Below are 15,012 nucleotides of genomic sequence, written 5' to 3'. Positions count from 1 at the left end.
TTTTATAATTTCAATTAATGAAATAAATTATTATTTTTATTAGTTATTTATTAAATTTTACAAACCAGCACAACTAGGATTAATATCTTATATGTGACAAAATAAATGAGAAATAATGTTAAATTAAAAAAATATAAAATATTACTGCAAAATTATTAAAAAAAAAGTAAAAATAATTATTGATTTTTTAAAGATTTAAAATTTTCCCAAGTTCAAAGACGATTTTAAATTAAAACAAGTAAGGAAAGTCTAAAGTCGGGCGGGGCCGACTATATTAAACCCTTCACCACTTTGTAGATCTAAATTTTCGATACCACATCACATCCGTCAAATGTGTTGGGTGTTATATATATAAAGGTTTGTCCCAAAAACATACATTTAAATATCACTCGATTTGGACAGAATTTGATAGACTTTTACAAAATCTATAGACTCAAAATTTAAGTTGGCTAATGCACTAGAGTGGAACACAATTTTAGTAAAAAAAAATATGGGAAACATTTAAATCTGAAGCAATTTTAAGGAAACTTCGCAAAAGTTTATTTATGATTTATCGCTCGATATATATGTATTAGAAGTTTAGGCAAATTAGAGTCATTTTTACAACTTTTCGACTAAGCAGTGGCGATTTAACAAGGAAAATGTTGGTATTTTGGCCAATTTTGTCGAAATCAGAAAAACATATATATGGGAGCTATATCTAAATCTGAACCGATTTCAATCAAATTTGGCACACATGACTATATTACTAATTGTATTCCTAGTGCAAAATTTTATCCAAATTGGGCCAAAACTCTGGCTTCTGGGGCCATATAAGTCCATATCGGGCGAAAAATATGTATGGAAGCTATATCTAAATCTGAACCGATTTGGCTGATATTTTGCAAGATTTTCGAGATTCATAAAATATTTGGATGTACGGTATTTCAAGAAAATCGGTTGATAAACACGCTAACTATGACCACATCGGGTATAAATATATATGGCAGCTATATCTAAATCTGAGCCGATTTTTTCCAAAATCAATAGGGATCGTCTCTGAGCCGAAACAGGACCCAATACCAAATTTTAGGACAATCGGACTAAAACTGCGAGCTGTACTTTGCACACAAAAATACATCAACAGACAGACAGACAGACGGACATCGCTAAATCGACTCAGAATTTAATTCTAAGCCGATTTAACGCAATTTTAAATGCATTTAAAACTTATCGTGTTTTGTACATAATTTCATTTTTACCTTTAAGGCCGGTATTAAGTTGGTATTATCGCTGTAAAATGACCTTTCATTCATTTTTTATAAAGATCCCTTTGTAATTTTTGTATATTTTCCACCGTTTTTTTTTTTTAAATTTCCTTTGCCTGAATATTTTGACTTACTCCTCGTACGTTCCGATTTCTTTTAACGAACCAAGAAAAAAATTGTGCCCATAATGCCAAAATAATAAACAAAACACATGTCCACACATTTTTAAAATGTATATTCTCTTGGTTCCGAATGTCTATTCTCTTTACTCCGAATACTCATTCTAATATTCAAATTAAATAATATTTAGACTTATGAATATCAAATTTTTGGCCTTATCATAAAACAGTTTTCCAAAACAACATACAAGCGGTTTCACAGAAATTGCTCTCTATTGATTCTCTCGCTGTGTTATGTTGATATCTTTGGTCAACACTCCTGGTTTCCATCTCAATTTCTTTCTCTTACTCTCTCTCTGTCGCTCTCTGAATAAAATATCACAACATATATACGTTTACTCGAAATTTGTAAATTTATATATGTTTACATTCACACATATTATTTTTATGATACATTCATGCCCCAAACATAATATATTCTAACATATTAACATATGTGTCCCAAATATTTAGTGTTAGTTTAGGAACATTACATGTTTGCACTTAAATATATTGTGTTTAAAAATTGTGCCCGAAACACACTTTGTTTATATCGGAACATATGAAAAACATATTTTTATAACAGTACAGTACGCTTATAAATGGGACTTTGCCACCGTAAAAATGGGAAAGAAATCGTGTCTTAGAAATCTTAAAATAATCTTTCTACCTAATATTTGTGCAAGTGCTAAAACTTATAAGCTGTGGTATTTTTTTTTTCAGTCCCCTTGTGGCTCCGTTTTGTGATAATCCAATTTCATAGAAAATTTGCATTTGGAAATCATGGATATTTCTCAACGGATGGCTCCAAGATTCTGAATGGCTGAATTTTCTACTAGGGATTTTAAAATAAACGTTTGGTTTCAAAACTGACCAATCGATATAAAAATAATGGTGGCAATTTTCTTTCGATTTTCGATTAAAATCAACTTTCAAGACAGGAAAGAAAAAATATCAACAAGTAGAATACTGAAAATAAAAATTGTGAATAATCGACTGCTCCAATAAACGATTTTTCGAAAAAAGTATAGTCGACTTTTTATAATCTTCAAATTCAATCAAACGATTTTTCATGCAAGGTTACAAGCGTAACCCAAAAGAAAAAAATCATACCCTTTCTACCATTTCCACAAAACTGTTAATAGGTGCCATACAATATTAAACTTAACAAGTATTTTAAATTAAAGAATACAAAATATCGATCAAAACTACTCATTCGTGATTTTTCATCCATGTTTCATATAAATAAATATCACAATGGATAAAATAACATCGCTTAGAAACATAATAATTTTACATTTAACAGGACCTCTTGCTTATATTTATGTTTATTACTTTTATAAAAGGAAATTTTGAAATTAATTTCACGATTAAAATGATCTTCCAAAGCATGTTTTTGAAATAACAAAAATATTTCGAAAAATAGTGCCATTTAAAATAATTAATTTTTAATTTATTTACCTTCCCACAAAACTCAAAGCAATTAATTATTTTAATAGTTTTTTTTTTATAACATCTTTAATTTTATGCTTTATAGTGTGTGAACTTTTAAATTAGTCACACATATAAAAACGACACAAAAATAAAATATTCAATTTTGAATCACTGACAATTTAGCAATTAACATAAATGTCGATTTTTTGTCTAAAAAAATTGTGTCGTGACTAAAAGGAATAATATAAAAACAAAGTTATAAACAAATATATATTAGCCAATGTGATCAATGAATTTATTGTTGGATTTTTTCCCCTAATAACGATAAACAAGAATTCATATTTGATGTTTGCTATATGCCCAACGAATACAAAAAAACAAACCCTCCACAATTAATTACCATAATTAATTATAAGACATGATAATTAAACACAAATTGTAATTATAATTGCAATTTAATTAAAGCGTTTAATTGTAAACATAAATCTTGGCTATCAAAATAACAAGAACAACAATTTAAGAGCTCTAATCAGACCTCAAATGCCCACGATGGTAATATGAGCTATAGATTTTAACTAAGCCAACTAGAGATTTTTTTGCAAAAAAATTAACAAATGTTCATAATGCCTTTGAGTTATAATATACATTCATATGACTGGGAATCTACATAGATAAAAAAATTGAAATCAAACCAAGTATCTTTCAAAGTTTATGTATTTTCCCTAGCAACAAAAGATAAATTCGTTTGGTAAAAACAGAAATTATTTTTTTTTTTGTATAAATAAATATGGAAATTCATCTATAACACCAATAAATCTGAAACATTTAATAATAGTATGCAATTACAAATTAAAAAAAAATCAAAGTAATAACATTATGACACTGAAAGGTATCGATGTCCAACTGTTGGCAATAGCTATAATACATTGTACAGGTCAAGAGAAGCAAACAAGTTGTTTAGCTTAGTGCGCATACATTTGAATACAGTGATGATGCAACAACAACAAAATGCATGCTATTAGAATTACTGTATACAGTGAATGACAAATGTGTGTTACATTCAATTAAGCCAATGAATTTTTATTGGCAAACTGTATAAAAACCATACACACACGTACACACTCAGAGATTCTTAATGCATCTCATAATTGTTAATTGTTTTGAGTATATGTATGTCTTTACTCATCTTTAACTCTCTCTCGCTCATGCTCATTTATTACAAATGCATTACTAAACCACAAATATTCACAGAGAGTAATTGAGAGAATAACAAAAAATCGTAATTGAAAAACAACAAGAAAATGAAACAAAAAACTAAAAATTAAAAATTAATAACAAGTTGCACACTACAATTGTATCAAATAATTAGTGTAAGAATGATTTAACACATTACTGCACACACACACACACAACCACACAAATTTTTTTATACAAAACTACACATGTGGGGCCACTATGTGCTGCTGCCCTTCATTCTGATATTGGGCATCCTCTGATATATTCCTATGAGAGAGTAGCATAGTGTGCCAAAGTGCTTAATACCACAGAGGCCCCTAATCAAAATTTACCGACGGACAAACTCAACCGAACGACCAGTCGTTTATAATATACATACGTGCAAAAAAAAACAATCCTCAATTCTCAGCCATTGCCATCGGTGAACACAAACAATCGTTCACACACTCATATGGCAAATCATAATAACCACTGTCGTTTCATTACCGCCGCCACCGCCATCGCCGCAGTCGTCATCGTCGTCGTTGTCTACAACGTCATTATCATCAGCATCATCAGAACACAATACAATACCCATCATTGCCGGCCATAAATCATTTTTACTCATATTTTTGCACATATTTTTATTTGAATGTTTTCTTGTTGTTGTCGCCGTTGTTTTTGTTGCTTTTGCCATTTTGATCCCCTGCCCTTGTAGGCTGTCCCCCTCTTTTATGAATAAGGCCCATTACGGCTGATGGCCTTCTTGCAATGGATTGTCTTCATTTTATTAGCTCTTCTCCTTTTTCATTGATGAAAAAGCCAAAGTGTTATCAGTTTGTTGGGTTTTTTGTAACACCTAAGACCAACACCTGGAATTTCAATGTGGCAAATTGTGAAGGACTATAAAGCTAAAGAGATATGTAAACAAATTGTCAGTATTATACTAATTATAGAAATGTTTATACCTTGGGTTAGTTTAAAGCTAAAAAATTAATAACTTTAAAAAATAATTTAATTTAATTATTCGAATATTTTTGTCTTACTTAAAATTATATAATTTATAATAATATTTTTTATTTACTTATTTTTTATTTACTTACCCTACTTTATATTATTTATACTTATTCTAATTCTATTTTCTATTTAATTCGATTTATTTTAAATGATTAATAATAATGTTTATTTTATTTTAACTTAAGTTATAGTAATTTACTTAACATTTAATAAGCATATTATTACTTTTATACAGTTTAATGTTAATCATTATTCAATTGAAACAAATCCAAACAAACAAATTCTTTACAATTTTATTTAGGTAATAATAATTTAATTTAGTTATGATTTATTTTAATGTTATTTATTTATTTTTTCAAATGAATGTAACTTAATTTAATAGAATTTATCAGCATTTCAATCATGATTCCTGCATTACTCATCCATCTTATCCTCTTTCTTCCCATCTCATTTGTCTTGCATTTCAGAGGCGTGGTTAGTTCCTTTCAATTTATCATATGTTTTAAATATGAACACATTTATGAAAATTATCACATTAAATGCACCCAAGAAATTTTGCTACCTGAAAACATATTTAAAAATATCTAACAACCAATGAGAACGGATGGCGGTTACTTTGACTAATCACCATATGCAAAAGTAGCAGCCGACATACAAAATTTAATTTACATATGTCAAATGAATCTGCCACTTAAGCGACGGCAGAATATACTAGATATAGGGTATGTCCAAGTCGTTTATGTCTTTATTATGCGTATTAGTGACAAAAGATATTTCATGCTTCACTTGTGTTTTGAGGCTAAATTGATGTTGCAGTTCATTTGTTTTAATAAAAAATCATAAACATATTTATTCATACAATGTTTTGGATTTTTTTTATTCGTAGTTATTTTTTTTTTTAAAGCAAGTGACCCAATAATGGGTAATAAACAACAAAGTGTTTAAATTGAAATATTGCTGGACTATTAAAATATGTCAATTTTAAAGCCACTCGAAAGTTAATTATTTTTAAACAATATGCATAAAAATGTCATTTATTTTCATCAGAAATCTATGGGAAATTCTTATAATGTCAAAATAAATGGAACGGATTTCTTTGACATTATAGATATATTTTTTAATAGAATAAAATGCACAAATTTAGAAAAAGAAAACTATTTGACATTCGAGTAGCTTAAACTATGTTTATTTATTTTAGTATTGATCATATTTTTTATCTAATAATAACTAATAATTTTATGACCTAAAGTCCTAATAAGGAGGTGATAGGGACACCATGGTCATCGATATAACCATTCCATCTATTAGTTTGCACTACTGTAATGCCTCGGGTTTTTTATTACTTTTGAAAATTTTGAAATCATAAATTGTATTTAATAGTTCAATATGTTTGCTCCCACATTTGAAATGATTAATGAATAGCTCAAGAGATGATTAATTTCAATTTTATTTTCACACAAATATTTTTGCCTATATTTTCCATCAGTAAACTTTTTTGCACTTTGTTTAATATACATATATCATTCAAGGAAAAAATGATAAATGTTTGCAAAAAATAAACAATAAAAATATACAAAACAATTAAATGACACTAATTGGGTGAATATTTATTATATGGCATTTAAAAACTTCTGCTAAATCATTTCTTTGAGGGCAGAGAAAATAGATTTTCAATATGGTAATAAAATATATTAAATACTCAGAAGTTTAACAATTTGTATTCTAAAGTTATTCATTGTATAAATGAAAATAAGAGCACATTCCTTATTTTTTTTTATAAAGATTTCCAATTTTTTTTGACATTTAGTAGATACGAAGTAGAGACAAGTCTTCGGAAAGTGCAGACCACCATACCCATCTTTATGGCTTGGTATAAAATTTAGTGTATGAGTTTAGTGTCATAAAATAAAACAGAGTAATTTTCCGCTTACATTACCGCTTATTCATTCTGTAATAAGCACAGGCAATTAATGTAAACAAAGCTATACTCTGTATCTTTAACTTAGTAAAACTTATCACAAAAGATATTGATATATGCATATTACATAGAAAATATCAACATCAATGTTATGATGAGCGCATGTTAACTAATAACAATATAATAACAGTGCCAAAGCACTTAGTTGTGATAGTGAGAAAATAGCATACAAATAAAAAGAGACTTCTCGAGGCGAGAGTAAGATTGAGATGCTCTAAGTTATCATTGTATTTGTGACCAAGAGAATATTGAGATTAATGATAACACTGTTACTGGATATAGATCATATTAGCTTGGGTTACATTATAAATAAATAAATAAACAACATCATAAGATTGAATGGAAAACTGATTGATAATTAAACATAATGAAGTTAATGATTAAAACTTCTACAATATTTTTTTATACCTAATTTTCACGTGCTCCTATGTCACTATAACTTTATAACTAAAAATGATTCAAACAATTACTTGGGGCGTGATATGCCCTTTTCTAAAGTCGGGAGTTAAGTTCGAGCTTAGTCGCTAAACTAAAACAGTATATCTGTCCATAAAGCTCGAAAAATAATTGTATAATTAGATATAATGCATTTGGACGTCAATTGCCTGTTTCGGTATCAGGCTAACATGAAATATACTAAAACAGTAAATCTAAAAAAAAATATGATTTTATTAGGGAAAAAAATAAGCTCTTAGATCTTATTTTTGGCATTTAATAACATTTCAAAGAAAACAAATATCTAAAATATACTTTAGTGCCTTTTGCATTTTCTCTTAGTTTTATGTTAGATAAATTGTTCTCATTCTATTCCTCAGACTTGTCAATCATTTTGATTTCAAACTAATATTAATAATAATAATGTTAGTTTTCAACAGCATATTTGTGATTGTGACAATAACATAAGTTGCACCGTAAGACACGTTAAATGAATGCTATGTATGATTATGCTCACTCCATAAAGAGACAGACAAAAAAATAATAACGAAATGACTACATGATGACAGTGATGCTGACCAAAGTGCAAAACTAAAGATGCACAAATTAGATAGTAACTTTAATCAATGCATATAATAGAGTAGTACCATTAGCAGCATATGGATAAATAGACGAGACAGACAAACTAAACTGACAGATAGTTTTAAACAATAGGGAGCGGAGATTTTATTCAACAGATTGTAATGACAGGTGACAATGACAACTCAATTGATATTATCAAGTAATAATATTATTATGAAATAATACAAATGATTTCTAAGTTGGAAATGGAATTTAGTCAAACAATTATTTTGCAAATGACGTCGACTGGTATGATTCATTGACCAAACCATACATTGACCTGAGAGAAGTTACCCCTCATAGGAAACATTTAAGACATATAATTCTTAAAACAAATAGCATATATTCTCTGACAATACAAAATAAGTTGTAAACTTTTAATATTTTAAGTGATATTCTATCTAAGAATTTTTCTAAAATAAACTATTGTCATACTACAGTAGATAAGAAAAATAAAATATGGTGTTTTTACTAATTTTCTTATATTCATATTTTTCTTAAATGAAATGTGCTAATATTCGTTACCCACTGTAGCCCCAAATATCATTTTATCACATCGCCATTTATAAACACTTATTTAAAATATTTATAAATCTGTTTACAACTTTTCTTTATTTTGTTGTTCAAATGTCATGAAAACAGTTGTTAAGAAGAAGTTACTTGCATAGTAAAAACCATTACCAGTTTTTTTCACTCTTCCCTTGATGGCGAAATGCATAACAACATTTTGTTGGTGGTAATATTGCTATCAAGAAAGCATAAAGTTTATATTTTGTGTGTTTCAAATTCACTTAAAACAAAGTGACTTCAGTCAGACTTTTTGGTTTTGAATATTATTTTATCTTATTTTATAAGGAAATGCATTGTATAACAATTGGGAGTAGAATTATAGCAATACCAACTATTAAATAAAGAAATAAAATTTAAAGAATCCAATTTAAAAAAGTAATTTATCCCATCAGCAAACTTCAGTGAATTGATGGTGCTGGGTGATTATAAGCTCCCATATATATGTGGTATTTTGAATACTGGTTGGTTTAAGAGATCTCTACACCCAGAGAAGGAATATGATCATCTCAAACATGTTTTAAGAGCAAAATGTTATTTTTGGGTGGTGACCATATAACATGGTTTTCGCAACCATGTTATTTTCTCGGAAATCATGTATCTGATTTCGGCAAGCAGGTTATATTTGACGAGAAAATAACAATTTAGTGACAAACATGTTAAATGGTCACCATAGGCTAGGTTAGGTTAGGTTAAAGTGGCAGCCCGATTAAGATTCAGGCTCACTTAGACTATTCAGTCCATTGTGATACCACATTAACTAAAAGTACCTATTACATATGGGCACTTCTAGTGGTCACCATACAAAAATAACATTTTGCTCTTGAAACATGTTTGAGGTGATCATATTCCTTCTCTGCGTGTATCTTAACGAATGGACTAAAATGAGGCGATCCTGAGTCGGTTTGTGTAAATAACTAGGGAAGTACGACTAATTTTCTACGCTGATTACAAAGCTGTTTATTTGCCATAATCAATTATTGTATCTCGGAGCACCTTATTGACTTTAGCACTGAACCAATACTATACCCTAAAATTGTAGGAATCATTTTTATATTTATGACTAAGAGTTCCTTACAAAGTGAAATACTTCTCAAAATTGGACAGCCTGAACAGCGTCTGCTCTCAAAATTGGATAAATTTCTTGAGACGTTTGCTGCATAATCATTAAAATAAATCCCTTATAGATGGACACCTCTCAAATGTGGGAAAATTTAATACAAAAAATATTTTCTACAATAATTCAAAATCTGGTTTACTTATAAAATCGCAATTTTAGAGGCTACACTCCTTAAACATTTTGTTGTTTTTTTTTGGTATTGGTAACATCCCTGTTCTTTAATCAAATTTTAAATTCTAAAAACCTCGCTATAAAATTCTCCTTCACTGTTCCTATTCACTACATATAGAAATATCATGGAATCTTTTTTTTTTGTTTTTGTTGAGTTCGTTTGTTTTTCACTAACTGAGATATAGAAAAGTTGTTGCTGTTGTCTGTTATTGTAAACATAGCGTAAACGATATGCAAAAGAAAAATGTCAGTCAAAATGTCGCTTCCAACACGCGCTTACAAAGTTACATACACACAAACACACATACATACATACGATTTCACTATAAATATAGGATTGTCTAAAAAGTCTGTCTAGCACTGTTACTAGTACACTGTTTGTATGGTATGCATAGCATCTCTTTCTCTAATATGGGCAATGTAAGTGAGTACATGTTATGGGTACTCACGTCATTTATGCAGTCACTCAAATTCTATAAAATAACCGAATACAACTAGCATATGGACTATTTGATGATTACTGCTACTAAATAGAATCGCACTATGACTATCAAATAACAAAACAAACTAACTATAAAGAATGTCGGCAGAGGGAAAGTGGAAGACAGGAAAGAAAACAAAAAGCAACTATGATGTAAAGTGAATATGCAAAAAAGTTTTGTTCCCATCTCTACAATCGCTGTAAATCTAGAGAATATTTTTTTGTTTTGATTCAAATGGAAATCTCTCACTCTCTTACAGTGAAGGAGGGTAACCAAGTGGAATTGTTGTAGCATTTTCAATACAATCTGTATAAACAACACGATGTTGACGTTTTATGTATTTTTTTTTTTCAACTGGAATTTAATTTAATTTGTAGTGTAACGTGTGAAATATGATAAAGAATTAGAAAAAAAACGATGGCATTTTATTTAAATTTATTCATTATACCCTTGGAATTATTATCACAAATTTTTATATACAGGATTTGTAACTAAAGGCTGCTTGGTACTCAATTGCCATTATTGCCAGAAAATAGATTTTTTTTCGTATTTAAATTTAAAAATGTTAATAATTTCAATTAAAAATTAATTTTGAACTAATTCTAAAGAAAAATAAAAATTGTCACGTTATTGCTTTTGCCTTTGTCGACGAATTTTTAGTGGCTAAAGTCGAACTTATTCACAACCTTAATTGAGGATATAGTGATGAATTAAAATAAAATTTAGAACTTTTTATTTCGTGACATCAAATGATGCTGAAACTTTGTGGTTTCAATATTATTCATAAAAAAGGTTAGATTAGCTTTAAAAATTAAGTAAATCCATATTCGCCTTGTTATGCGATTGAAAACTGCCTTCCATTTTTCAAATATGGTATCCTCGTTGATAAACAATGATTCTTCTAATTCCCAATACACTGTAGTCCATTATGGTATTTGTATAAATCATATAAATAATAGTTAATTAATTATTAACTATTTCAGTACACATTTTTCTAATTTTATTAAGATCTTAAAATAATGTTTTTTTTTCGGTGCAATTAATTCCCTTAAAATTCTCCATATTTCTTAATTACTTTTGTACTCAGATGTTATCCTGTTTAACACTTGCATCACGTGCCAATGCACCATTAACAACAGACTAGACCTCTAGATACATTTAATTTAAATTACATATGCTATTGTTATTGTCTACGTAATATTTTAATTTTCAAATTACTAATTGAAGCTTTATTGTTTTGCATTGGTTATTTTCCTATTAACAATTGCCAACAATTAGCAATCATATATTTAATTGACACTTGACTTTCTGTTTTATGATGAATTGAAGTAAAGTACAAATTTATTCTAATTTCCATGTATCTTATATGAGATCTAAATAAAACGGTGATTTTTTCTCACCTTTATATCTATAATTAAAAACGAGAGAGAGATAGCGAGGGAAAAAAGCTAATAGCAATAACATTAAAAAATCGTATATTAAATCGGAACTTTGCACTTTCAATGGATAATTAAAATTTTTCATCAAGGGGCCATAGCATTTGTTTTTGTGCTATATATATATAGAGTAAGACCCTTTCCTTTATTTTTCTAAATGATGCAATGCCTCTCTCCACCCCACCTTATATAAAACATGCAATTTTTCATCATAAAAAACGATGACTTTGATATTCTTTCGAGTTCCTCTTCAGGTGTTGGTTAGAGGTGTATACCAAATACGATGTGTTTATGCAAATATTCGAAACAAAAAAATTACACCTGCTCATTTGTAACATTCTAAATATTTCTCTACCATATAATTTTTTATTATTTTATAATAGGCCTATGTATAGATGTTAGGTCTTTGGAAAAAAGGGAAGTCTGTTTATGGTGTTGAAAAATATAGTGAACACAAAAAAAAACAACAACAACACTATAAAAGGGTATGATGAAAGGATTCCTCTTTGGTATGATAGAAATTGAAATTTGAGAGTGGTGAATAAGCTAAAGTTGTAATTCCACTTTTCTCATATGAGAGAAAAAGTCAAATGTATTGAATTATCATAAAAGATTGTAGTAATTCAAAGTGAACGTTTCCATTTTTACGGATTTAAAAGTAGATTTTGACTTTCCTGTTTGTAATTTAGTACTCTTCAATTCATGGGTCATATACATAATTTTAGTAGGTATTGGATTCCAAATTTGTTAAAATAATAACAGGTCAATTGTGTTTAAATATTTGAATATCTTTACGCCTACACTGTGCAAGTTTTCAAAGAAAAGATTATTATAATGTATTGTACCTATTTATTATATGTCATCATACCTTTTATCAGCAGCCTTTGCTAATTTTATGATTTAGTTACATTACCATTTGGGATTTTTTCCATTCCACCTCTACCATCCCAGTAGTTTCTGTGAAGCTAACGCATTTAAGCTTTTCTTGATTTGATTCTAGCACCATTACACGGTATACTAAAATAAAGCAACTATGTTATAGTTTTTCTTTTTGTATTAAACAACTCATGGGGATTTTGTTACCACGAACAACAATATTTAGTCTCTAATAAATAAATAAATGGTTGCTACCATTGAGCGCGTTAGTAATGCCACCACAGCGATGATGACGACGGTCATGGCGATGTTGGTCATGTTCAGTAAGTAAATTGCAAAAAAAAACTACCTTACATGAGGAAAAATGTATGAAACAGTTCACTAATTTTGAATTAGTCCTGAAATATAATGAATTTTAAGAAACTATGAAAAAATAAAAATGGTAGCAATACCTTATTAAAGTAACAATCAGCTTTTTACTAACTGCTATTCCTCCCATGTTTCCATTTCGAAGTCGCAAATTGCAAAATTTTCTTTAGGTGACATTTTTAACTCCTATAACATATAAACTTAAATGTGTGCCATATAGTTATCTTTAACGAGAAAATCAAATTGAGATTTCATTGAAGTTTGAGAGTTTATCGATTCTTTTATTAAAAGAAAACTAAATTTTTGCGATTCCCAATGGGAAAATGGGGGTGTGTATATTTATGTTATTCCTAATGTTAATAAGTTTAGATTATCTCTCTTAATATTCTTGATACTGGTTATGTCACTCAGTCTTACTCTCACATTGAAATATCTCTCATTTTATGTGCTTGATAATTCTCACAGTAATAGCTGGTCAAATTTTGTATTGACTAACCTGAATTTTATGCTCATCATGATACATCGGGCTGCCACCTAACATAACCTAACCTACTCTCCCATTGATAGATATCTGCAATCACCAGATACTGTGGCCTTCTATTGGCTAACATGACTATCATTAAAACATTGTTTGTTTTTAGATATTGATATTTTTTAGTACATTTCTCGAAATAAATTTTATTTAAACCTAATTATTGGTAATAATTCATATCAGACAGACACTTTATAAGGTTTATTCATGAACTTGCTTCCGAGCAAATAAGGAGGAAAATGGAAAACTCTATATTTATGGAAAATAGTTCCTTTTAAATTTTCTCTTGCTAGTGAGATTTGCAATCAAAATAAAAAGACCATATTTTGGAAGCAGATAGTCACAGTGGCAGTGACAGAAAAGTCAGTCGATTTTGTAGCAATTTAAGTTCCTGTAATTTAGGAAAATCTTCTTTCATCTTTTCTAAAATCGTTATCTATATTAGTTTTTATACCGCATATATGTATTTGTATGTGAATTTCTTTCTCTGTACTTAGTTACGTGTTATTCAAATAGAATATGGTCAACTCACCTACATATATGCCATGGTAGCAAACTTGTTGGGTCTTTACAATGTGAACATGAGCGATATTGCGAATAGCACTTCTTTTTGGCATTGGATTTTGAGAGAAACAGAAAATTGCGTGTTATCATGCAATGTTTATGTATGACTACGATACTGTTCGTTGGTTCGTTCATACAGCGAGTGATTGTAACTCCTCGCAAACTTAGTTTTTCTTCATCACCCCATTATGCAGCATGGAAAATTGTAACATGGTAAAAATGCAAAACATTTAGAAGGAACATTCGCTACGAACATAAAAAAGTGGTGAATTCATAGCGGCGTCAAAATATCTCCCTCCACCCGCTCAACTTTATTATAATAAGTAATAATAGTGTCGGTTGTATTTAATCTTTACAAAAGTAGAGAGAGAGTGAGGGAGGAACAATTTCCCCTCTCACATGTCTCTCCATCTATATTCTAAGCTCCGTAATTATAGTGGGAACTTAGTAAAAATTACACGAATTACGGAAAATATAAAATAGTTAAATAAAATGCACCCTCTGATTTTTTATGTATGATTTATATCAGGTATTTTGTACAATAATTTGTGAGGAGAAAATTTTTTATATATATATTTATATTTATTAAATATTTTTAGGCAAAATACAGTTAATTGGCACAAAGCCTTTTGTTGCTTTTTTATATTTTCTCCTCATATTGATTATTTAAAAGCTTTGCAGGGTTTAAGTATGTCTGTGTGTATTAAAGTTAAATACACAATATGTAATATATTTCGGTGAGGGTCTTTCACTCGCTCTTTGTTAGCATTAATTGAAAGGATTATGATGT

At 29.0% G+C, this 15,012-nt stretch overlaps 1 protein-coding gene across 4 annotated transcripts in view; it reads left to right on the top strand.

Annotated features, from left to right (window-relative positions):
- Antp (homeotic protein antennapedia) overlaps window positions 1-15,012 on the top strand; it is a 345,732-nt gene that overhangs the window by 235,521 nt on the left and 95,199 nt on the right. The window lies entirely within an intron of this gene.

The sequence above is a fragment of the Haematobia irritans genome, chromosome 1, assembly GCF_050003625.1.
Source record: "Haematobia irritans isolate KBUSLIRL chromosome 1, ASM5000362v1, whole genome shotgun sequence".
In the NCBI taxonomy this organism is placed as follows: Eukaryota; Metazoa; Arthropoda; class Insecta; order Diptera; family Muscidae; genus Haematobia; species Haematobia irritans.
The sequence above is the reverse complement of the archived record's forward strand: the minus strand, read 5'-3'. Positions and strand labels throughout refer to the sequence as shown.